General features: G+C 36.5%; 3 pseudogenes; all 3 read right to left on the bottom strand.

Moving 5' to 3' along the window:
- Positions 1-5,990: 5,990 nt before the first annotated feature.
- On the bottom strand, positions 5,991-7,726 carry LOC145068439 (tetrahydroberberine oxidase pseudogene; annotated as a pseudogene).
- Positions 7,727-14,628: 6,902 nt separating this feature from the next.
- Positions 14,629-16,364, bottom strand: LOC145068431 (tetrahydroberberine oxidase pseudogene; annotated as a pseudogene).
- A 6,890-nt stretch (positions 16,365-23,254) lies between these two features.
- On the bottom strand, positions 23,255-24,990 carry LOC145068422 (tetrahydroberberine oxidase pseudogene; annotated as a pseudogene).
- Positions 24,991-25,280: the final 290 nt, after the last annotated feature.

The following is a 25,280-nucleotide window of genomic DNA, read 5'->3' as shown; positions in this document are numbered from 1 at the left end:
AAACTTAAGTTATATATGTATGTATGCATGCATTTATGTATGTATGTATGTATGTGTTTGTAAAGCTAAATTGAAATAACTCAATAAGCATCCACAAAAACAGCATTCTTTAGTCAACATCCTTAATTGCTGATCTAAGCATATTGAGCTGAAATAGTAAAATATGACCTGGCAATCTGTTTTCTAATGGAATAGTCAAATAGAATCTAAGATGCAGTTGATTTCGTTATAATATATCGATTCCGCGATTCAAAAAGAAAACTGCCGCATAGATAATATGAAATTGTTTTCAGGTAATGTACGTTGTTTAACTTTTTGTTGAATGTTCAGGAATACGTAATTCAGATATGTGCTTCTTGTTAAGGACGAGCTATTACTTTTATAATTACAAGTTCTGAAGATGTCAATAATACCATCTGAGTCAAAAGTCAACGAAGGAATAAAAGTCAAGGAAAGATATGTGCTTCCAGTTTTTTTTTCTCATATAGTTTGAACCACGGCATGCATGCAGACTGTTGAGGTTGATTAAAGCTATGATATTTAATATTAGGCTAATGATATGGAGGACTTTAATTCGAAGACTTGGCAAAAGTTTTGTTAGAAGAAATGAAAAAGTTAGAATGGACGTCATTGATTAGAAAATTGTTTTCACGGTATGGTGTCTTATTCTTATAATATTCACTGGCAAATTCCATATTTAATTTTCAATTATTTTATTTTGTCTAAGTGTCCGTTTTAGGCTAGTTTATGTTTCGTTTTGATGGTGCATCAACCCACAATTCATGCCTAGACAAGTATGATACGGTGGCAAATTGTTTATAAGCCTTTGCATTTAAAGGTTTCGAGAACCGATTTAAAGACACCAAACTGATCAAAAGCATAGACGAACATATAAACAACTAAATTTTGTTTGGGCGGGCGGGAAGTTGAACCTTGAAAAACAAGATATTATTATTAATCGTAAGATGGTCATATTTGGGCGATCCTCCATATAAGTCGGTGAATGTTAATGCCTCTACACCTATTTGACACCAGATCGATGTTGGGCGGGGCCCAATTAAGGGCAGAGGCCCAATATGTGTTTATTACGTATGTTATATGGTATTTTGGGGAATTCATTAATATTTGTACTTACGGTTTTCGGTTTATATTTCAGGTACTTTTGGTTCAAATTGTAAGAGTCTGGGATGATTGCAGAGCACACACCACCTCACTTCATCTTGGCTGTATGACAATGTTTTGGATTACCATTTTACTAATTTTAAAAATGATATTTTTGGGTATTATTTTTGAGACGTTACAAATTGATATCAGAGCCTTAGTTTGAGGGATTCGGACATACTCTCGGGTGTGTCTGAACTCAAACTGAGGATTTGTTAAAAAAATTCAAAAAAAAAGGGAAATATTTTTACAGAAAAAGGTTTACTAACACAAGTAAGGGTGTGGTGGATGCAATCGACCGAGCTCAAGTAAGTTTTCCCAAAATACTCATACATGTTATCTAATATGATTTGATTTGTGAATCTGTGAATCGCATGCTAGTTAGGGCTAATGATATGCTCAGTGTTTGCATGATAGAATTCTAGGAGAGGTGCTTTTGTATGCTTATTGTATGAGCATGTAGACCAGTACTGATCAGTCAGTGATATGATGCCTTGATTAGGTTATGCTTGGTTCTGATTACTCGATGCTCGAATGTTGCTTGCTTTGTGCTTTTTAGGAGTTCTCACTAACATTAGCTAACTAGTAAGCCAATATGTAAAGTTGCATATGGCGGAAACTAAATAATTTTACAAGGTTAGGTTTTAACTCTATTGGGCAGCTCTTGTTTGACTCCAATCATTGTAGTGTGAGACCTTTCATTCGAAGAATTTTTGGTTGTCAGTGATATGTAATTGTATTTGTGAGCATGTTAGAGGGTGCAGGTAGGAGTCCCCTCTACTGCAGATGGCAGAGAGTGGTGTGGTGGTTGTCCTAGGAGAACCTAGGAAGAGATTTAGTGTCAGGAACCCTATATTGATGAGAGTTAATAGTATGGATAAAGAGTTATCTGGCGGATTCAAGGAAAACCTTGAGGAAAGTACGGATAGATGTGCAAGGCAATATGGGACCGTGCTAACAGAAGCAGAGAATTCGTACTCGAGTCAAGGAGAGCTGCGATGAAACTAGGAAACTTGTGGAGTATAAGATCACTCAACAATATATATATATATATATATATATATATATATATGTGTGTGTGTGTGTGTGTGTGTGTGTATGTGTGTATTATGATGGTTTGTATGGTCTATTTTCAGTATGTGACTCTTCGAGGCAGATTGGTTGGTATTTCTGGTGCTAGTGAGTGCTCAAGCCCAGGTTTTGGAGCCGGGCAGTTGGATGATCAAACACAGGAGTTCATTACGTCTGAGATTATGCCTTGCATTCTCGAGCAGACTCCTATGATCTTCGGTACGATCAAGTAGGGTATGGTGGAGCTGTTGGAGGAGCGTTTGGGCTCTTTCCATTCTAAGATGGTGACCTTGATAGGGGCGCATTCATTGACCTTCATGGAGTTTTGGGCATGTGAGGCTCTTGACTACTACGAGGAGAAGAAACCGACATCAAGTAGGTAATGGTTAGCAGATGTTGCTAACGTATTTCGCACCAGCAGTTGTGTGGATTGGTAGTATCCTAACCATGATGAAGTAAGTCGATGGGTTGTGTTTGGTATGTCAAACCTAACAAACAAAGAATGGGAAATAAAAATCAATTCTTGTTTGAAAATGGTAGTAGTAGTGTTGTTAAAATCTCGACTAGGTTCTGAATCTCCAATTAGTCCTTAGGCGTTACCCAACCGACTAGAAGACCCCTAGATATTAATCTATGCCTACACAATGAGCGAAGCAATAGCAAACGATGAAATTTTAACATTTTGCAGAAGTTATATGTCAACAAAAACTATTTGAGGAATGACTAGTGTTGTATTAATCATAATAACCTATTTGTTATGATATTAGTGGTATTTACGAACTTTGTTACGAAATTAGTCATCTTTAATTATTTCTAAATTCAACAAGTTAGCGATTTAGGGTCCCCGATGAATCCCTCAATTAATCTCAACCTAGCCGATTAACCCCTTAACCTCAGTCCACCGACTAGCTAACGTCGAGTGCTTTTTACAACTTTAGGTAGTACATAGTAAATATGTGTAACATCCCGTTTGTTAAATAAATAAGTAGATAAAAAATCAATAATAATAGTAGCCTTGAATGTGGAATAATTCATAAAACCGGGACATATATGAGGAACATAACGCACAACATTTGATCATATACGAAGATTAGGACACGGTCCAACCATTCAAAACTGGGTCATATATGGCTAAAAGAGCCCGATTCCAATCCCCAAACCGGGTCATATAAAGATTAAATATGGACCGGTTTCATTCAAATAACCGAGTCTTTTTCAAACTTGCAAAAACCAACTATAATCACATTACCGGACAACATGATTATAAAAATGTTGTGTTGCTGAGATGAGTTCATCCCTTTGACAATTTTGCCCCTGGTTTTGTCTTGCATCTGTGTGGTGGTTTCTTTTGGAGTTGCTGGCATACTTTCTTGATCTTCTCTGGTTCTATTTGTGATCCTGGTTGCTGATTGCATTCTAGATGTTGGTGTGTTTTATTGCTTTCTTGACCATTTTGCCCCTGCCTGGCAATTTTCGGTGTGGTGCCTGTTTACTGATGTTTTCTCCTTCTATTCATCTGTTTGCTTTTGGTCTGGTCTGCTATGCTCTCCATGTTGATGGTGGAATAGATATTTGCTATTTGGACCTTTTTACCCTTGTGGGGTGTTTTTCTTATTGTTTTTAGTTCTTTGTATGTTTTGCTTTTGTTTGTTTGATTCTTCTTGTTGCTCATTATTTTACTTTGTTCCAGCTTCATTCTTGTGTGTTTTTTACTAAAGTCATAGTTGAAAAAAAGAAGTCATTAATCCACATTTATATTTGCTAAAAGAAGTCAAAACACCCGGTTGTAGAATATGGTCCATATAACTTCCTAGTAAGCGTGTTCTGTAGTAATACTAATAGAACCCGGTTGTTTTTCTCGAGACAGGGTCATATACCTATACGACTAAAAGTCCCGGTTGTTATGCTGGGAACCGGTTTCCTTAAGTGAGCATATATCCCGGTTTGTTAGAATGAACCGGGTCATATTGGTTGTTCCCTTTTCAGTCCTGGTTTTTTAATAATATATCGTAGTTTTTCTCGAAACCGGGTTCTAATTGGCGAGTCCTATAAAGCCTTTTGTAGTAGTGAGCTTCTTGCATTTCAAGCTCAAAAGCCTAAAAATATCCGATACACAATTTACATCAGCATTAAATCTCCTCGCAAAACCAATTTGATGATTGTCATCTTTTTATCGGTCAATGTAACAATTACATATTCTACTAATTTGATTAACTAGAGTGATTAAATCCTAATTCAAGAGACCAACATGAACCGAACCAAAATCAAACATTAGATTAAAACAGGACGGGTATTACTATATACAAACATGAATTAAAAAAACAATACCACCGATTACTTGCATAAAAGGTCGACGTCGATGCAAAACTGAAATCTAAAGTTTTACCCATAAATGGCTAAAAACGAAACAAAAACTGTTAATCTGAAAAAAAAAAAAAAAAAAAAAGTGTAAAAATATTAACTTGCAAAACTTAATAAACGAGTCTCTAATCGTGGTCTTCGGATCTCGAAAATCGCTAGAAAGTCGCCTAAATCACCTAGAAGAAAAGGCTAAAAGTGTTATGTTTATAGAGATAAGCGTCATCAAGATAAGCACTCGGGAGGAAAATATGATCGTGTTTTTGGAAACACAGTTACAACGTGTAACTGTGAAAAAATGTCCCGAATTAAATCGATAAAATAAAGTACAATGCTACAATGCTATTAACGGTTTAAAATTAATAACCCATGATTTGAATTCCAAAACATACAAATAAAAAAATCAATGTTCAACTTGTTCCAACAATTCCAATAACTTTACAATTTTTTTGTTCGTTCCAAGGTACCCGTATTTTGTACATTCCAGCAACAACATTTTCTTAAACTCATTTATCAAAAATACATGTGACATGATTTGGTATAGCGGTTAACTACTACTTAGTAACAATGAATGATAATACCAAGCCTCAAAATATTTATGATCAACAACGTTGTTATTAACAATCAGTTTAAACAAGTGGTCAAGGAAAGTGAAAACAATAAGAACCTACTTTCATGTCCATATTTAATATACAGTCTGTTTTCTTGGGAAAATTTCAAACAATAGCAATCTACTTACATTTTATAATACAATATAGATATTATGAAATGCAATACTGAAAGACACAACAAAGATCATCCGTTGTATCCATTGTTCAAGGGTCCTGACAAAAATACACAGTCGGGCATCTGCATAACGACCAACGTGTGACATTCACAACGCTGCCAACAAATGGTCATATACCGTATAACTATTCATCCCCATTCTTAACCCCAAGTTCTTGAGTATGTAATTGTACTTGGAGCTTCAAGAAACAAGGTTTGAGTATGTTGTTGTACTTGGAGCGGCTAGCAACAAGGTATTGCGACCGGACAAAGAACTACACTAATATTCGTCATTTCTTGACCCCTCATATAACATTACATATATGTAGTTCCCTTATGATATATTCCATACAATATACAATTACACCAACAAGTACTTATACAATAAGTTTTTATCAACCATACGAGTTCCAACACAGGATAGTTTCCATCATCCAACTTAAACCCAAGCCAAAATTAGAAATTATCGAAGACGTCTTAAGAATTAATTATATCAAATTTATTCATCAACACAAAGTATAACCAAGAAATATAATAACCAAACAATGCATCGATTAGAATAAATCATAACCAATTCATATAAAAATTACAATCATTTAACAATTAATTTTAGATATTCTTTTAAAACAGAGCGATATTATGAGTACGTTAGACTTATTGGTAGTTTATTAAAAAAAACAAAAGAAGTAAGACCCTAATTTTGAGCCTTTCTCAAGAAAAAGGTGCCGCGTGTAGAGAGAGAGAGGTGTTAGAAAACAGGGATACTTTGTGGACGCCGGAAGAAATTATCCGGATCAACTTTGGCCTTGATTCGAATCAACTTCTGAAAATTGTCCCTTTTCCAGTACCTCTCACCCCAAAGACTGGCTTCTTCATAATTAGAACTTCCAACACCCAAATCTAGATCATTGTAGTTGGAATATGCTTCTCTTGGGTTCTTTGAGACATAAGGCGTCAGTAACTCGTCCAAGCTTCGAAGCCACATTATTCTCTTGAGCGATGTAGGGGTCGTGTCTGAAGTTTGACCGTTAAAATTAACAGTCTTGAGAATCTGTAACAACACCCCAGCTCTATGAGGATATGGAATTGCTGACTCTGAGTAATCAGCCATCCTTCCGCCAAAAGGATTGATCATGAGAAGTGCCGATCCGTCGTTTTGCATGAGCTTTCTCCATATCTTTCTTAGACCGCGTATGGGAATTGGTGTCCGGACATAGTCTGATTTGCTTTTATTGTTCAGCTTGGCTATAGCAGACCGGTTCGTGAGGATCTCAATTGGGGTGGAGCTTGGCAGGCCCCAAAACACAACGGTCGATTGGATGCTTCTAATTTCTTCACAAATCTCTCGTCTAACACCGAGCTCAGGAAATTTTTCGTCCAGCAACGGAAGCAATGTGTCCCTTGTGCCCTGATAAATTCCTTCGAACATAATCCGTATGGTTTTCTTGGTGGTGTTGCCAATATATTCGGCAAACACCTGAGTTCTTATGTGTAGATTTCTATCAATAGTTGGCGCAACGTATTGATATTTATGGAAAATTTTGGTTGCCCCTTCTTCCAAAGTTTTATTCAGTATGAATACAGTTACTTTTTCTGGAACCGGAACCAACCTGAGCTTCCATGCGAGAACGATTCCAAAACTGGAAGCACCACCTCCTCGTATTGCCCAAAACAAATCCTTACCCATGGACTTCCTGTCAAGAATATTTCCATTGACATCCATAAAGCGAACGTCCACAACATTATCAGCAGCAGTACCATATTTCCTCAGTAGGTTTCCGTAGCCACCACCGCCCATGTACCCGCCAACACCCACCGTGGGGCAAACACCTGCCGGGAAATACAAGGTGTCGGTCTTCTGAGAAATACTGTAATAGAGTTCACCAAGCACAGCACCTGGCTGGACCCATGCGCTCCTGTTAGCTACGTCCACGTCTATAGACCTCATGTTGGTGAAATCAAGCATAACAAAGGGAACATCAGCAGTGTATGATAGGCCTTCATAGTCATGGCCCCCACTCCTGATCCTCATCTCGTACCCATGTTTCTTTGCGCAGAATAGAGCCTTTTGGACAAGTGTTTCATCCACAGGTGTCACGATGATTGATGGTTTAGGAGTCGAGGGTTTAAGGAACCTAGTGTTTTGCACTGCGACTTGCCAAATGGGAATGAAAGAAGCATTGACAGGTGTGATAATGAGCTGCTGAGAGAAGGAGGTGACATTGTTGGATTTGGGCTGTATGCAACTTATGAAATTTTCCGTACCTGGTGTAACATCAACAAGGGAAGATAAGTTTGCCCATGAGTTAGAAAAGGAAAGACAAAGAACCAGAAGGAAGACACAGGAGCGTATTTGAGAGTACTTCTTCATCTTAATTTGATTGGTTTGAATATCGATGCCAGTGTCTTATTTATAAACACTATATATAGGGCATACAGTTGACTTCAAAAACGGGATATAAAAATGGTGAATTCAAATGGGGTTAGAAAAAACCTAGAAGCAGCTTGCTGATTAGAATTTATCAAAAGGTTTTAAATGGAAATTGATTATGATCGTAAGTGGCGTCTTCAAACTAATTAAAAGCTAAATAAATTATCCTTAATTTTACATTATACTATATGTTGTGTGTGTCTGTGTGTCTGTGTGTTTAAACTAAATTCACATAACGATTCACAAAACAAAATTCTTTAGTCAATGCTGACCTAAACACATTGAGTTGAAATGGTAAATTGCGACCTCACATTCTGATTCCTAATGGAATAGTCAATTCCGCTCTCTATATATCTATGATGATACACTTGATTAGTTAACGTAGATTCCATTTCATGTTTTCAACAAGAAAATTGCGGTCTGGATAGTAAAGTTTTTTAGGTATTAATCTCGTCAAATATACTCATTTAATTTTCAAAAGTGTTTAAGATATGTGCTTCCTGTTAACGACGACCATTCATAAGTAATTACAAGTTCGAAAATTTCAATAATACCCTTTGAATCAAAAGTCAACGGAGGAAATAATGAAAACACTAATTACAAAATATACGATAATTTGGTGACTCAGATCTATATATGGCATTTTCTTATTAATTTATAAAGAATAGAGAGGATGATGACTTCATATCGGGTTATAATTAATATTTAATGAGAACTCAAATGGAGTTAGAAAAACCGACCCTAGAAGGACCTTGGTGATTTGAATTCTAAAAAGGTTTTAATTAAATGAAATTCATTAATAAGATCATAAGTGGCGTACGTGTTAAAAGCAAATTATGTTATCCTAAACTTAAGTTATATATGTATGTATGCATGCATTTATGTATGTATGTATGTATGTGTTTGTAAAGCTAAATTGAAATAACTCAATAAGCATCCACAAAAACAGCATTCTTTAGTCAACATCCTTAATTGCTGATCTAAGCATATTGAGCTGAAATAGTAAAATATGACCTGGCAATCTGTTTTCTAATGGAATAGTCAAATAGAATCTAAGATGCAGTTGATTTCGTTATAATATATCGATTCCGCGATTCAAAAAGAAAACTGCCGCATAGATAATATGAAATTGTTTTCAGGTAATGTACGTTGTTTAACTTTTTGTTGAATGTTCAGGAATACGTAATTCAGATATGTGCTTCTTGTTAAGGACGAGCTATTACTTTTATAATTACAAGTTCTGAAGATGTCAATAATACCATCTGAGTCAAAAGTCAACGAAGGAATAAAAGTCAAGGAAAGATATGTGCTTCCAGTTTTTTTTTCTCATATAGTTTGAACCACGGCATGCATGCAGACTGTTGAGGTTGATTAAAGCTATGATATTTAATATTAGGCTAATGATATGGAGGACTTTAATTCGAAGACTTGGCAAAAGTTTTGTTAGAAGAAATGAAAAAGTTAGAATGGACGTCATTGATTAGAAAATTGTTTTCACGGTATGGTGTCTTATTCTTATAATATTCACTGGCAAATTCCATATTTAATTTTCAATTATTTTATTTTGTCTAAGTGTCCGTTTTAGGCTAGTTTATGTTTCGTTTTGATGGTGCATCAACCCACAATTCATGCCTAGACAAGTATGATACGGTGGCAAATTGTTTATAAGCCTTTGCATTTAAAGGTTTCGAGAACCGATTTAAAGACACCAAACTGATCAAAAGCATAGACGAACATATAAACAACTAAATTTTGTTTGGGCGGGCGGGAAGTTGAACCTTGAAAAACAAGATATTATTATTAATCGTAAGATGGTCATATTTGGGCGATCCTCCATATAAGTCGGTGAATGTTAATGCCTCTACACCTATTTGACACCAGATCGATGTTGGGCGGGGCCCAATTAAGGGCAGAGGCCCAATATGTGTTTATTACGTATGTTATATGGTATTTTGGGGAATTCATTAATATTTGTACTTACGGTTTTCGGTTTATATTTCAGGTACTTTTGGTTCAAATTGTAAGAGTCTGGGATGATTGCAGAGCACACACCACCTCACTTCATCTTGGCTGTATGACAATGTTTTGGATTACCATTTTACTAATTTTAAAAATGATATTTTTGGGTATTATTTTTGAGACGTTACAAATTGATATCAGAGCCTTAGTTTGAGGGATTCGGACATACTCTCGGGTGTGTCTGAACTCAAACTGAGGATTTGTTAAAAAAATTCAAAAAAAAAGGGAAATATTTTTACAGAAAAAGGTTTACTAACACAAGTAAGGGTGTGGTGGATGCAATCGACCGAGCTCAAGTAAGTTTTCCCAAAATACTCATACATGTTATCTAATATGATTTGATTTGTGAATCTGTGAATCGCATGCTAGTTAGGGCTAATGATATGCTCAGTGTTTGCATGATAGAATTCTAGGAGAGGTGCTTTTGTATGCTTATTGTATGAGCATGTAGACCAGTACTGATCAGTCAGTGATATGATGCCTTGATTAGGTTATGCTTGGTTCTGATTACTCGATGCTCGAATGTTGCTTGCTTTGTGCTTTTTAGGAGTTCTCACTAACATTAGCTAACTAGTAAGCCAATATGTAAAGTTGCATATGGCGGAAACTAAATAATTTTACAAGGTTAGGTTTTAACTCTATTGGGCAGCTCTTGTTTGACTCCAATCATTGTAGTGTGAGACCTTTCATTCGAAGAATTTTTGGTTGTCAGTGATATGTAATTGTATTTGTGAGCATGTTAGAGGGTGCAGGTAGGAGTCCCCTCTACTGCAGATGGCAGAGAGTGGTGTGGTGGTTGTCCTAGGAGAACCTAGGAAGAGATTTAGTGTCAGGAACCCTATATTGATGAGAGTTAATAGTATGGATAAAGAGTTATCTGGCGGATTCAAGGAAAACCTTGAGGAAAGTACGGATAGATGTGCAAGGCAATATGGGACCGTGCTAACAGAAGCAGAGAATTCGTACTCGAGTCAAGGAGAGCTGCGATGAAACTAGGAAACTTGTGGAGTATAAGATCACTCAACAATATATATATATATATATATATATATATATATATATATATATATGTGTGTGTGTGTGTGTGTGTATGTGTGTATTATGATGGTTTGTATGGTCTATTTTCAGTATGTGACTCTTCGAGGCAGATTGGTTGGTATTTCTGGTGCTAGTGAGTGCTCAAGCCCAGGTTTTGGAGCCGGGCAGTTGGATGATCAAACACAGGAGTTCATTACGTCTGAGATTATGCCTTGCATTCTCGAGCAGACTCCTATGATCTTCGGTACGATCAAGTAGGGTATGGTGGAGCTGTTGGAGGAGCGTTTGGGCTCTTTCCATTCTAAGATGGTGACCTTGATAGGGGCGCATTCATTGACCTTCATGGAGTTTTGGGCATGTGAGGCTCTTGACTACTACGAGGAGAAGAAACCGACATCAAGTAGGTAATGGTTAGCAGATGTTGCTAACGTATTTCGCACCAGCAGTTGTGTGGATTGGTAGTATCCTAACCATGATGAAGTAAGTCGATGGGTTGTGTTTGGTATGTCAAACCTAACAAACAAAGAATGGGAAATAAAAATCAATTCTTGTTTGAAAATGGTAGTAGTAGTGTTGTTAAAATCTCGACTAGGTTCTGAATCTCCAATTAGTCCTTAGGCGTTACCCAACCGACTAGAAGACCCCTAGATATTAATCTATGCCTACACAATGAGCGAAGCAATAGCAAACGATGAAATTTTAACATTTTGCAGAAGTTATATGTCAACAAAAACTATTTGAGGAATGACTAGTGTTGTATTAATCATAATAACCTATTTGTTATGATATTAGTGGTATTTACGAACTTTGTTACGAAATTAGTCATCTTTAATTATTTCTAAATTCAACAAGTTAGCGATTTAGGGTCCCCGATGAATCCCTCAATTAATCTCAACCTAGCCGATTAACCCCTTAACCTCAGTCCACCGACTAGCTAACGTCGAGTGTTTTTTACAACTTTAGGTAGTACATAGTAAATATGTGTAACATCCCGTTTGTTAAATAAATAAGTAGATAAAAAATCAATAATAATAGTAGCCTTGAATGTGGAATAATTCATAAAACCGGGACATATATGAGGAACATAACGCACAACATTTGATCATATACGAAGATTAGGACACGGTCCAACCATTCAAAACTGGGTCATATATGGCTAAAAGAGCCCGATTCCAATCCCCAAACCGGGTCATATAAAGATTAAATATGGACCGGTTTCATTCAAATAACCGAGTCTTTTTCAAACTTGCAAAAACCAACTATAATCACATTACCGGACAACATGATTATAAAAATGTTGTGTTGCTGAGATGAGTTCATCCCTTTGACAATTTTGCCCCTGGTATTGTCTTGCATCTGTGTGGTGGTTTCTTTTGGAGTTGCTGGCATACTTTCTTGATCTTCTCTGGTTCTATTTGTGATCCTGGTTGCTGATTGCATTCTAGATGTTGGTGTGTTTTATTGCTTTCTTGACCATTTTGCCCCTGCCTGGCAATTTTCGGTGTGGTGCCTGTTTACTGATGTTTTCTCCCTCTATTCATCTGTTTGCTTTTGGTCTGGTCTGCTATGCTCTCCATGTTGATGGTGGAATAGATATTTGCTATTTGGACCTTTTTACCCTTGTGGGGTGTTTTTCTTATTGTTTTTAGTTCTTTGTATGTTTTGCTTTTGTTTGTTTGATTCTTCTTGTTGCTCATTATTTTACTTTGTTCCAGCTTCATTCTTGTGTGTTTTTTACTAAAGTCATAGTTGAAAAAAAGAAGTCATTAATCCACATTTATATTTGCTAAAAGAAGTCAAAACACCCGGTTGTAGAATATGGTCCATATAACTTCCTAGTAAGCGTGTTCTGTAGTAATACTAATAGAACCCGGTTGTTTTTCTCGAGACAGGGTCATATACCTATACGACTAAAAGTCCCGGTTGTTATGCTGGGAACCGGTTTCCTTAAGTGAGCATATATCCCGGTTTGTTAGAATGAACCGGGTCATATTGGTTGTTCCCTTTTAAGTCCTGGTTTTTTAATAATATATCGCAGTTTTTCTCGAAACCGGGTTCTAATTGGCGAGTCCTATAAAGCCTTTTGTAGTAGTGAGCTTCTTGCATTTCAAGCTCAAAAGCCTAAAAATATCCGATACACAATTTACATCAGCATTAAATCTCCTCGCAAAACCAATTTGATGATTGTCATCTTTTTATCGGTCAATGTAACAATTACATATTCTACTAATTTGATTAACTAGAGTGATTAAATCCTAATTCAAGAGACCAACATGAACCGAACCAAAATCAAACATTAGATTAAAACAGGACGGGTATTACTATATACAAACATGAATTAAAAAACAATACCACCGATTACTTGCATAAAAGGTCGACGTCGATGCAAAACTGAAATCTAAAGTTTTACCCATAAATGGCTAAAAACGAAACAAAAACTGTTAATCTGAAAAAAAAAAAAAAAAAAAAAAAAGTGTAAAAATATTAACTTGCAAAACTTAATAAACGAGTCTCTAATCGTGGTCTTCGGATCTCGAAAATCGCTAGAAAGTCGCCTAAATCACCTAGAAGAAAAGGCTAAAAGTGTTATGTTTATAGAGATAAGCGTCATCAAGATAAGCACTCGGGAGGAAAATATGATCGTGTTTTTGGAAACACAGTTACAACGTGTAACTGTGAAAAAATGTCCCGAATTAAATCGATAAAATAAAGTACAATGCTACAATGCTATTAACGGTTTAAAATTAATAACCCATGATTTGAATTCCAAAACATACAAATAAAAAAATCAATGTTCAACTTGTTCCAACAATTCCAGTAACTTTACAATTTTTTTGTTCGTTCCAAGGTACCCGTATTTTGTACATTCCAGCAACAACATTTTCTTAAACTCATTTATCAAAAATACATGTGACATGATTTGGTATAGCGGTTAACTACTACTTAGTAACAATGAATGATAATACCAAGCCTCAAAATATTTATGATCAACAACATTGTTATTAACAATCAGTTTAAACAAGTGGTCAAGGAAAGTGAAAACAATAAGAACCTACTTTCATGTCCATATTTAATATACAGTCTGTTTTCTTGGGAAAATTTCAAACAATAGCAATCTACTTACATTTTATAATACAATATAGATATTATGAAATGCAATACTGAAAGACACAACAAAGATCATCCGTTGTATCCATTGTTCAAGGGTCCTGACAAAAATACACAGTCGGGCATCTGCATAACGACCAACGTGTGACATTCACAACGCTGCCAACAAATGGTCATATACCGTATAACTATTCATCCCCATTCTTAACCCCAAGTTCTTGAGTATGTAATTGTACTTGGAGCTTCAAGAAACAAGGTTTGAGTATGTTGTTGTACTTGGAGCGGCTAGCAACAAGGTATTGCGACCGGACAAAGAACTACACTAATATTCGTCATTTCTTGACCCCTCATATAACATTACATATATGTAGTTCCCTTATGATATATTCCATACAATATACAATTACACCAACAAGTACTTATACAATAAGTTTTTATCAACCATACGAGTTCCAACACAGGATAGTTTCCATCATCCAACTTAAACCCAAGCCAAAATTAGAAATTATCGAAGACGTCTTAAGAATTAATTATATCAAATTTATTCATCAACACAAAGTATAACCAAGAAATATAATAACCAAACAATGCATCGATTAGAATAAATCATAACCAATTCATATAAAAATTACAATCATTTAACAATTAATTTTAGATATTCTTTTAAAACAGAGCGATATTATGAGTACGTTAGACTTATTGGTAGTTTATTAAAAAAAACAAAAGAAGTAAGACCCTAATTTTGAGCCTTTCTCAAGAAAAAGGTGCCGCGTGTAGAGAGAGAGAGGTGTTAGAAAACAGGGATACTTTGTGGACGCCGGAAGAAATTATCCGGATCAACTTTGGCCTTGATTCGAATCAACTTCTGAAAATTGTCCCTTTTCCAGTACCTCTCACCCCAAAGACTGGCTTCTTCATAATTAGAACTTCCAACACCCAAATCTAGATCATTGTAGTTGGAATATGCTTCTCTTGGGTTCTTTGAGACATAAGGCGTCAGTAACTCGTCCAAGCTTCGAAGCCACATTATTCTCTTGAGCGATGTAGGGGTCGTGTCTGAAGTTTGACCGTTAAAATTAACAGTCTTGAGAATCTGTAACAACACCCCAGCTCTATGAGGATATGGAATTGCTGACTCTGAGTAATCAGCCATCCTTCCGCCAAAAGGATTGATCATGAGAAGTGCCGATCCGTCGTTTTGCATGAGCTTTCTCCATATCTTTCTTAGACCGCGTATGGGAATTGGTGTCCGGACATAGTCTGATTTGCTTTTATTGTTCAGCTTGGCTATAGCAGACCGGTTCGTGAGGATCTCAATTGGGGTGGAGCTTGGCAGGCCCCAAAACACAACGGTCGATTGGATGCTTCTAATTTCTTCACAAATCTCTCGTCTAACACCGAGCTCAGGAAATTTTTCGTCCAGCAACGGAAGCAATGTGTCCCTTGTGCCCTGATAAATTCCTTCGAACATAATCCGTATGGTTTTCTTGGTGGTGTTGCCAATATATTCGGCAAACACCTGAGTTCTTATGTGTAGATTTCTATCAATAGTTGGCGCAACGTATTGATATTTATGGAAAATTTTGGTTGCCCCTTCTTCCAAAGTTTTATTCAGTATGAATACAGTTACTTTTTCTGGAACCGGAACCAACCTGAGCTTCCATGCGAGAACGATTCCAAAACTGGAAGCACCACCTCCTCGTATTGCCCAAAACAAATCCTTACCCATGGACTTCCTGTCAAGAATATTTCCATTGACATCCATAAAGCGAACGTCCACAACATTATCAGCAGCAGTACCATATTTCCTCAGTAGGTTTCCGTAGCCACCACCGCCCATGTACCCGCCAACACCCACCGTGGGGCAAACACCTGCCGGGAAATACAAGGTGTCGGTCTTCTGAGAAATACTGTAATAGAGTTCACCAAGCACAGCACCTGGCTGGACCCATGCGCTCCTGTTAGCTACGTCCACGTCTATAGACCTCATGTTGGTGAAATCAAGCATAACAAAGGGAACATCAGCAGTGTATGATAGGCCTTCATAGTCATGGCCCCCACTCCTGATCCTCATCTCGTACCCATGTTTCTTTGCGCAGAATAGAGCCTTTTGGACAAGTGTTTCATCCACAGGTGTCACGATGATTGATGGTTTAGGAGTCGAGGGTTTAAGGAACCTAGTGTTTTGCACTGCGACTTGCCAAATGGGAATGAAAGAAGCATTGACAGGTGTGATAATGAGCTGCTGAGAGAAGGAGGTGACATTGTTGGATTTGGGCTGTATGCAACTTATGAAATTTTCCGTACCTGGTGTAACATCAACAAGGGAAGATAAGTTTGCCCATGAGTTAGAAAAGGAAAGACAAAGAACCAGAAGGAAGACACAGGAGCGTATTTGAGAGTACTTCTTCATCTTAATTTGATTGGTTTGAATATCGATGCCAGTGTCTTATTTATAAACACTATATATAGGGCATACAGTTGACTTCAAAAACGGGATATAAAAATGGTGAATTCAAATGGGGTTAGAAAAAACCTAGAAGCAGCTTGCTGATTAGAATTTATCAAAAGGTTTTAAATGGAAATTGATTATGATCGTAAGTGGCGTCTTCAAACTAATTAAAAGCTAAATAAATTATCCTTAATTTTACATTATACTATATGTTGTGTGTGTCTGTGTGTCTGTGTGTTTAAACTAAATTCACATAACGATTCACAAAACAAAATTCTTTAGTCAATGCTGACCTAAACACATTGAGTTGAAATGGTAAATTGCGACCTCACATTCTGATTCCTAATGGAATAGTCAATTCCGCTCTCTATATATCTATGATGATACACTTGATTAGTTAACGTAGATTCCATTTCATGTTTTCAACAAGAAAATTGCGGTCTGGATAGTAAAGTTTTTTAGGTATTAATCTCGTCAAATATACTCATTTAATTTTCAAAAGTGTTTAAGATATGTGCTTCCTGTTAACGACGACCATTCATAAGTAATTACAAGTTCGAAAATTTCAATAATACCCTTTGAATCAAAAGTCAACGGAGGAAATAATGAAAACACTAATTACAAAATATACGATAATTTGGTGACTCAGATCTATATATGGCATTTTCTTATTAATTTATAAAGAATAGAGAGGATGATGACTTCATATCGGGTTATAATTAATATTTAATGAGAACTCAAATGGAGTTAGAAAAACCGACCCTAGAAGGACCTTGGTGATTTGAATTCTAAAAAGGTTTTAATTAAATGAAATTCATTAATAAGATCATAAGTGGCGTACGTGTTAAAAGCAAATTATGTTATCCTAAACTTAAGTTATATATGTATGTATGCATGCATTTATGTATGTATGTATGTATGTGTTTGTAAAGCTAAATTGAAATAACTCAATAAGCATCCACAAAAACAGCATTCTTTAGTCAACATCCTTAATTGCTGATCTAAGCATATTGAGCTGAAATAGTAAAATATGACCTGGCAATCTGTTTTCTAATGGAATAGTCAAATAGAATCTAAGATGCAGTTGATTTCGTTATAATATATCGATTCCGCGATTCAAAAAGAAAACTGCCGCATAGATAATATGAAATTGTTTTCAGGTAATGTACGTTGTTTAACTTTTTGTTGAATGTTCAGGAATACGTAATTCAGATATGTGCTTCTTGTTAAGGACGAGCTATTACTTTTATAATTACAAGTTCTGAAGATGTCAATAATACCATCTGAGTCAAAAGTCAACGAAGGAATAAAAGTCAAGGAAAGATATGTGCTTCCAGTTTTTTTTTCTCATATAGTTTGAACCACGGCATGCATGCAGACTGTTGAGGTTGATTAAAGCTATGATATTTAATATTAGGCTAATGATATGGAGGACTTTAATTCGAAGACTTGGCAAAAGTTTTGTTAGAAGAAATGAAAAAGTTAGAATGGACGTCATTGATTAGAAAATTGTTTTCACGGTATGGTGTCTTATTCTTATAATATTCACTGGCAAATTCCATATTTAATTTTCAATTATTTTATTTTGTCTAAGTGTCCGTTTTAGGCTAGTTTATGTTTCGTTTTGATGGTGCATCAACCCACAATTCATGCCTAGACAAGTATGATACGGTGGCAAATTGTTTATAAGCCTTTGCATTTAAAGGTTTCGAGAACCGATTTAAAGACACCAAACTGATCAAAAGCATAGACGAACATATAAACAACTAAATTTTGTTTGGGCGGGCGGGAAGTTGAACCTTGAAAAACAAGATATTATTATTAATCGTAAGATGGTCATATTTGGGCGATCCTCCATATAAGTCCGTGAATGTTAATGCCTCTACACCTATTTGACACCAGATCGATGTTGGGCGGGGCCCAATTAAGGGCAGAGGCCCAATATGTGTTTATTACGTATGTTATATGGTATTTTGGGGAATTCATTAATATTTGTACTTACGGTTTTCGGTTTATATTTCAGGTACTTTTGGTTCAAATTGTAAGAGTCTGGGATGATTGCAGAGCACACACCACCTCACTTCATCTTGGCTGTATGACAATGTTTTGGATTACCATTTTACTAATTTTAAAAATGATATTTTTGGGTATTATTTTTGAGACGTTACAAATTGATATCAGAGCCTTAGTTTGAGGGATTCGGACATACTCTCGGGTGTGTCTGAACTCAAACTGAGGATTTGTTAAAAAAATTCAAAAAAAAAGGGAAATATTTTTACAGAAAAAGGTTTACTAACACAAGTAAGGGTGTGGTGGATGCAATCGACCGAGCTCAAGTAAGTTTTCCCAAAATACTCATACATGTTATCTAATATGATTTGATTTGTGAATCTGTGAATCGCATGCTAGTTAGGGCTAATGATATGCTCAGTGTTTGCATGATAGAATTCTAGGAGAGGTGCTTTTGTATGCTTATTGTATGAGCATGTAGACCAGTACTGATCAGTCAGTGATATGATGCCTTGATTAGGTTATGCTTGGTTCTGATTACTCGATGCTCGAATGTTGCTTGCTTTGTGCTTTTTAGGAGTTCTCACTAACATTAGCTAACTAGTAAGCCAATATGTAAAGTTGCATATGGCGGAAACTAAATAATTTTACAAGGTTAGGTTTTAACTCTATTGGGCAGCTCTTGTTTGACTCCAATCATTGTAGTGTGAGACCTTTCATTCGAAGAATTTTTGGTTGTCAGTGATATGTAATTGTATTTGTGAGCATGTTAGAGGGTGCAGGTAGGAGTCCCCTCTACTGCAGATGGCAGAGAGTGGTGTGGTGGTTGTCCTAGGAGAACCTAGGAAGAGATTTAGTGTCAGGAACCCTATATTGATGAGAGTTAATAGTATGGATAAAGAGTTATCTGGCGGATTCAAGGAAAACCTTGAGGAAAGTACGGATAGATGTGCAAGGCAATATGGGACCGTGCTAACAGAAGCAGAGAATTCGTACTCGAGTCAAGGAGAGCTGCGATGAAACTAGGAAACTTGTGGAGTATAAGATCACTCAACAATATATATATATATATATATATATATATATATATGTGTGTGTGTGTGTGTGTATGTGTGTATTATGATGGTTTGTATGGTCTATTTTCAGTATGTGACTCTTCGAGGCAGATTGGTTGGTATTTCTGGTGCTAGTGAGTGCTCAAGCCCAGGTTTTGGAGCCGGGCAGTTGGATGATCAAACACAGGAGTTCATTACGTCTGAGATTATGCCTTGCATTCTCGAGCAGACTCCTATGATCTTCGGTACGATCAAGTAGGGTATGGTGGAGCTGTTGGAGGAGCGTTTGGGCTCTTTCCATTCTAAGATGGTGACCTTGATAGGGGCGCATTCATTGACCTTCATGGAGTTTTGGGCATGTGAGGCTCTTGACTACTACGAGGAGAAGAAACCGACATCAAGTAGGTAATGGTTAGCAGATGTTGCTAACGTATTTCGCACCAGCAGTTGTGTGGATTGGTAGTATCCTAACCATGATGAAGTAAGTCGATGGGTTGTGTTTGGTATGTCAAACCTAACAAACAAAGAATGGGAAATAAAAATCAATTCTTGTTTGAAAATGGTAGTAGTAGTGTTGTTAAAATCTCGACTAGGTTCTGAATCTCCAATTAGTCCTTAGGCGTTACCCAACCGACTAGAAGACCCCTAGATATTAATCTATGCCTACACAATGAGCGAAGCAATAGCAAACGATGAAATTTTAACATTTTGCAGAAGTTATATGTCAACAAAAACTATTTGAGGAATGACTAGTGTTGTATTAATCATAATAACCTATTTGTTATGATATTAGTGGTATTTACGAACTTTGTTACGAAATTAGTCATCTTTAATTATTTCTAAATTCAACAAGTTAGCGATTTAGGGTCCCCGATGAATCCCTCAATTAATCTCAACCTAGCCGATTAACCCCTTAACCTCAGTCCACCGACTAGCTAACGTCGAGTGTTTTTTACAACTTTAGGTAGTACATAGTAAATATGTGTAACATCCCGTTTGTTAAATAAATTAGTAGATAAAAAATCAATAATAATAGTAGCCTTGAATGTGGAATAATTCATAAAACCGGGACATATATGAGGAACATAACGCACAACATTTGATCATATACGAAGATTAGGACACGGTCCAACCATTCAAAACTGGGTCATATATGGCTAAAAGAGCCCGATTCCAATCCCCAAACCGGGTCATATAAAGATTAAATATGGACCGGTTTCATTCAAATAACCGAGTCTTTTTCAAACTTGCAAAAACCAACTATAATCACATTACCGGACAACATGATTATAAAAATGTTGTGTTGCTGAGATGAGTTCATCCCTTTGACAATTTTGCCCCTGGTATTGTCTTGCATCTGTGTGGTGGTTTCTTTTGGAGTTGCTGGCATACTTTCTTGATCTTCTCTGGTTCTATTTGTGATCCTGGTTGCTGATTGCATTCTAGATGTTGGTGTGTTTTATTGCTTTCTTGACCATTTTGCCCCTGCCTGGCAATTTTCGGTGTGGTGCCTGTTTACTGATGTTTTCTCCCTCTATTCATCTGTTTGCTTTTGGTCTGGTCTGCTATGCTCTCCATGTTGATGGTGGAATAGATATTTGCTATTTGGACCTTTTTACCCTTGTGGGGTGTTTTTCTTATTGTTTTTAGTTCTTTGTATGTTTTGCTTTTGTTTGTTTGATTCTTCTTGTTGCTCATTATTTTACTTTGTTCCAGCTTCATTCTTGTGTGTTTTTTACTAAAGTCATAGTTGAAAAAAAGAAGTCATTAATCCACATTTATATTTGCTAAAAGAAGTCAAAACACCCGGTTGTAGAATATGGTCCATATAACTTCCTAGTAAGCGTGTTCTGTAGTAATACTAATAGAACCCGGTTGTTTTTCTCGAGACAGGGTCATATACCTATACGACTAAAAGTCCCGGTTGTTATGCTGGGAACCGGTTTCCTTAAGTGAGCATATATCCCGGTTTGTTAGAATGAACCGGGTCATATTGGTTGTTCCCTTTTAAGTCCTGGTTTTTTAATAATATATCGCAGTTTTTCTCGAAACCGGGTTCTAATTGGCGAGTCCTATAAAGCCTTTTGTAGTAGTGAGCTTCTTGCATTTCAAGCTCAAAAGCCTAAAAATATCCGATACACAATTTACATCAGCATTAAATCTCCTCGCAAAACCAATTTGATGATTGTCATCTTTTTATCGGTCAATGTAACAATTACATATTCTACTAATTTGATTAACTAGAGTGATTAAATCCTAATTCAAGAGACCAACATGAACCGAACCAAAATCAAACATTAGATTAAAACAGGACGGGTATTACTATATACAAACATGAATTAAAAAACAATACCACCGATTACTTGCATAAAAGGTCGACGTCGATGCAAAACTGAAATCTAAAGTTTTACCCATAAATGGCTAAAAACGAAACAAAAACTGTTAATCTGAAAAAAAAAAAAAAAAAAAAAAAAGTGTAAAAATATTAACTTGCAAAACTTAATAAACGAGTCTCTAATCGTGGTCTTCGGATCTCGAAAATCGCTAGAAAGTCGCCTAAATCACCTAGAAGAAAAGGCTAAAAGTGTTATGTTTATAGAGATAAGCGTCATCAAGATAAGCACTCGGGAGGAAAATATGATCGTGTTTTTGGAAACACAGTTACAACGTGTAACTGTGAAAAAATGTCCCGAATTAAATCGATAAAATAAAGTACAATGCTACAATGCTATTAACGGTTTAAAATTAATAACCCATGATTTGAATTCCAAAACATACAAATAAAAAAATCAATGTTCAACTTGTTCCAACAATTCCAGTAACTTTACAATTTTTTTGTTCGTTCCAAGGTACCCGTATTTTGTACATTCCAGCAACAACATTTTCTTAAACTCATTTATCAAAAATACATGTGACATGATTTGGTATAGCGGTTAACTACTACTTAGTAACAATGAATGATAATACCAAGCCTCAAAATATTTATGATCAACAACATTGTTATTAACAATCAGTTTAAACAAGTGGTCAAGGAAAGTGAAAACAATAAGAACCTACTTTCATGTCCATATTTAATATACAGTCTGTTTTCTTGGGAAAATTTCAAACAATAGCAATCTACTTACATTTTATAATACAATATAGATATTATGAAATGCAATACTGAAAGACACAACAAAGATCATCCGTTGTATCCATTGTTCAAGGGTCCTGACAAAAATACACAGTCGGGCATCTGCATAACGACCAACGTGTGACATTCACAACGCTGCCAACAAATGGTCATATACCGTATAACTATTCATCCCCATTCTTAACCCCAAGTTCTTGAGTATGTAATTGTACTTGGAGCTTCAAGAAACAAGGTTTGAGTATGTTGTTGTACTTGGAGCGGCTAGCAACAAGGTATTGCGACCGGACAAAGAACTACACTAATATTCGTCATTTCTTGACCCCTCATATAACATTACATATATGTAGTTCCCTTATGATATATTCCATACAATATACAATTACACCAACAAGTACTTATACAATAAGTTTTTATCAACCATACGAGTTCCAACACAGGATAGTTTCCATCATCCAACTTAAACCCAAGCCAAAATTAGAAATTATCGAAGACGTCTTAAGAATTAATTATATCAAATTTATTCATCAACACAAAGTATAACCAAGAAATATAATAACCAAACAATGCATCGATTAGAATAAATCATAACCAATTCATATAAAAATTACAATCATTTAACAATTAATTTTAGATATTCTTTTAAAACAGAGCGATATTATGAGTACGTTAGACTTATTGGTAGTTTATTAAAAAAAACAAAAGAAGTAAGACCCTAATTTTGAGCCTTTCTCAAGAAAAAGGTGCCGCGTGTAGAGAGAGAGAGGTGTTAGAAAACAGGGATACTTTGTGGACGCCGGAAGAAATTATCCGGATCAACTTTGGCCTTGATTCGAATCAACTTCTGAAAATTGTCCCTTTTCCAGTACCTCTCACCCCAAAGACTGGCTTCTTCATAATTAGAACTTCCAACACCCAAATCTAGATCATTGTAGTTGGAATATGCTTCTCTTGGGTTCTTTGAGACATAAGGCGTCAGTAACTCGTCCAAGCTTCGAAGCCACATTATTCTCTTGAGCGATGTAGGGGTCGTGTCTGAAGTTTGACCGTTAAAATTAACAGTCTTGAGAATCTGTAACAACACCCCAGCTCTATGAGGATATGGAATTGCTGACTCTGAGTAATCAGCCATCCTTCCGCCAAAAGGATTGATCATGAGAAGTGCCGATCCGTCGTTTTGCATGAGCTTTCTCCATATCTTTCTTAGACCGCGTATGGGAATTGGTGTCCGGACATAGTCTGATTTGCTTTTATTGTTCAGCTTGGCTATAGCAGACCGGTTCGTGAGGATCTCAATTGGGGTGGAGCTTGGCAGGCCCCAAAACACAACGGTCGATTGGATGCTTCTAATTTCTTCACAAATCTCTCGTCTAACACCGAGCTCAGGAAATTTTTCGTCCAGCAACGGAAGCAATGTGTCCCTTGTGCCCTGATAAATTCCTTCGAACATAATCCGTATGGTTTTCTTGGTGGTGTTGCCAATATATTCGGCAAACACCTGAGTTCTTATGTGTAGATTTCTATCAATAGTTGGCGCAACGTATTGATATTTATGGAAAATTTTGGTTGCCCCTTCTTCCAAAGTTTTATTCAGTATGAATACAGTTACTTTTTCTGGAACCGGAACCAACCTGAGCTTCCATGCGAGAACGATTCCAAAACTGGAAGCACCACCTCCTCGTATTGCCCAAAACAAATCCTTACCCATGGACTTCCTGTCAAGAATATTTCCATTGACATCCATAAAGCGAACGTCCACAACATTATCAGCAGCAGTACCATATTTCCTCAGTAGGTTTCCGTAGCCACCACCGCCCATGTACCCGCCAACACCCACCGTGGGGCAAACACCTGCCGGGAAATACAAGGTGTCGGTCTTCTGAGAAATACTGTAATAGAGTTCACCAAGCACAGCACCTGGCTGGACCCATGCGCTCCTGTTAGCTACGTCCACGTCTATAGACCTCATGTTGGTGAAATCAAGCATAACAAAGGGAACATCAGCAGTGTATGATAGGCCTTCATAGTCATGGCCCCCACTCCTGATCCTCATCTCGTACCCATGTTTCTTTGCGCAGAATAGAGCCTTTTGGACAAGTGTTTCATCCACAGGTGTCACGATGATTGATGGTTTAGGAGTCGAGGGTTTAAGGAACCTAGTGTTTTGCACTGCGACTTGCCAAATGGGAATGAAAGAAGCATTGACAGGTGTGATAATGAGCTGCTGAGAGAAGGAGGTGACATTGTTGGATTTGGGCTGTATGCAACTTATGAAATTTTCCGTACCTGGTGTAACATCAACAAGGGAAGATAAGTTTGCCCATGAGTTAGAAAAGGAAAGACAAAGAACCAGAAGGAAGACACAGGAGCGTATTTGAGAGTACTTCTTCATCTTAATTTGATTGGTTTGAATATCGATGCCAGTGTCTTATTTATAAACACTATATATAGGGCATACAGTTGACTTCAAAAACGGGATATAAAAATGGTGAATTCAAATGGGGTTAGAAAAAACCTAGAAGCAGCTTGCTGATTAGAATTTATCAAAAGGTTTTAAATGGAAATTGATTATGATCGTAAGTGGCGTCTTCAAACTAATTAAAAGCTAAATAAATTATCCTTAATTTTACATTATACTATATGTTGTGTGTGTCTGTGTGTCTGTGTGTTTAAACTAAATTC

Source organism: Lactuca serriola, chromosome 1 (assembly GCF_051521515.1).
Source record: "Lactuca serriola cultivar US96UC23 chromosome 1, Lser_US96UC23_V15, whole genome shotgun sequence".
NCBI lineage: Eukaryota > Viridiplantae > Streptophyta > Magnoliopsida > Asterales > Asteraceae > Lactuca > Lactuca serriola.
Note: the sequence above shows the minus strand (reverse complement) of the source record. Positions and strands in the feature narration are given on the sequence as shown.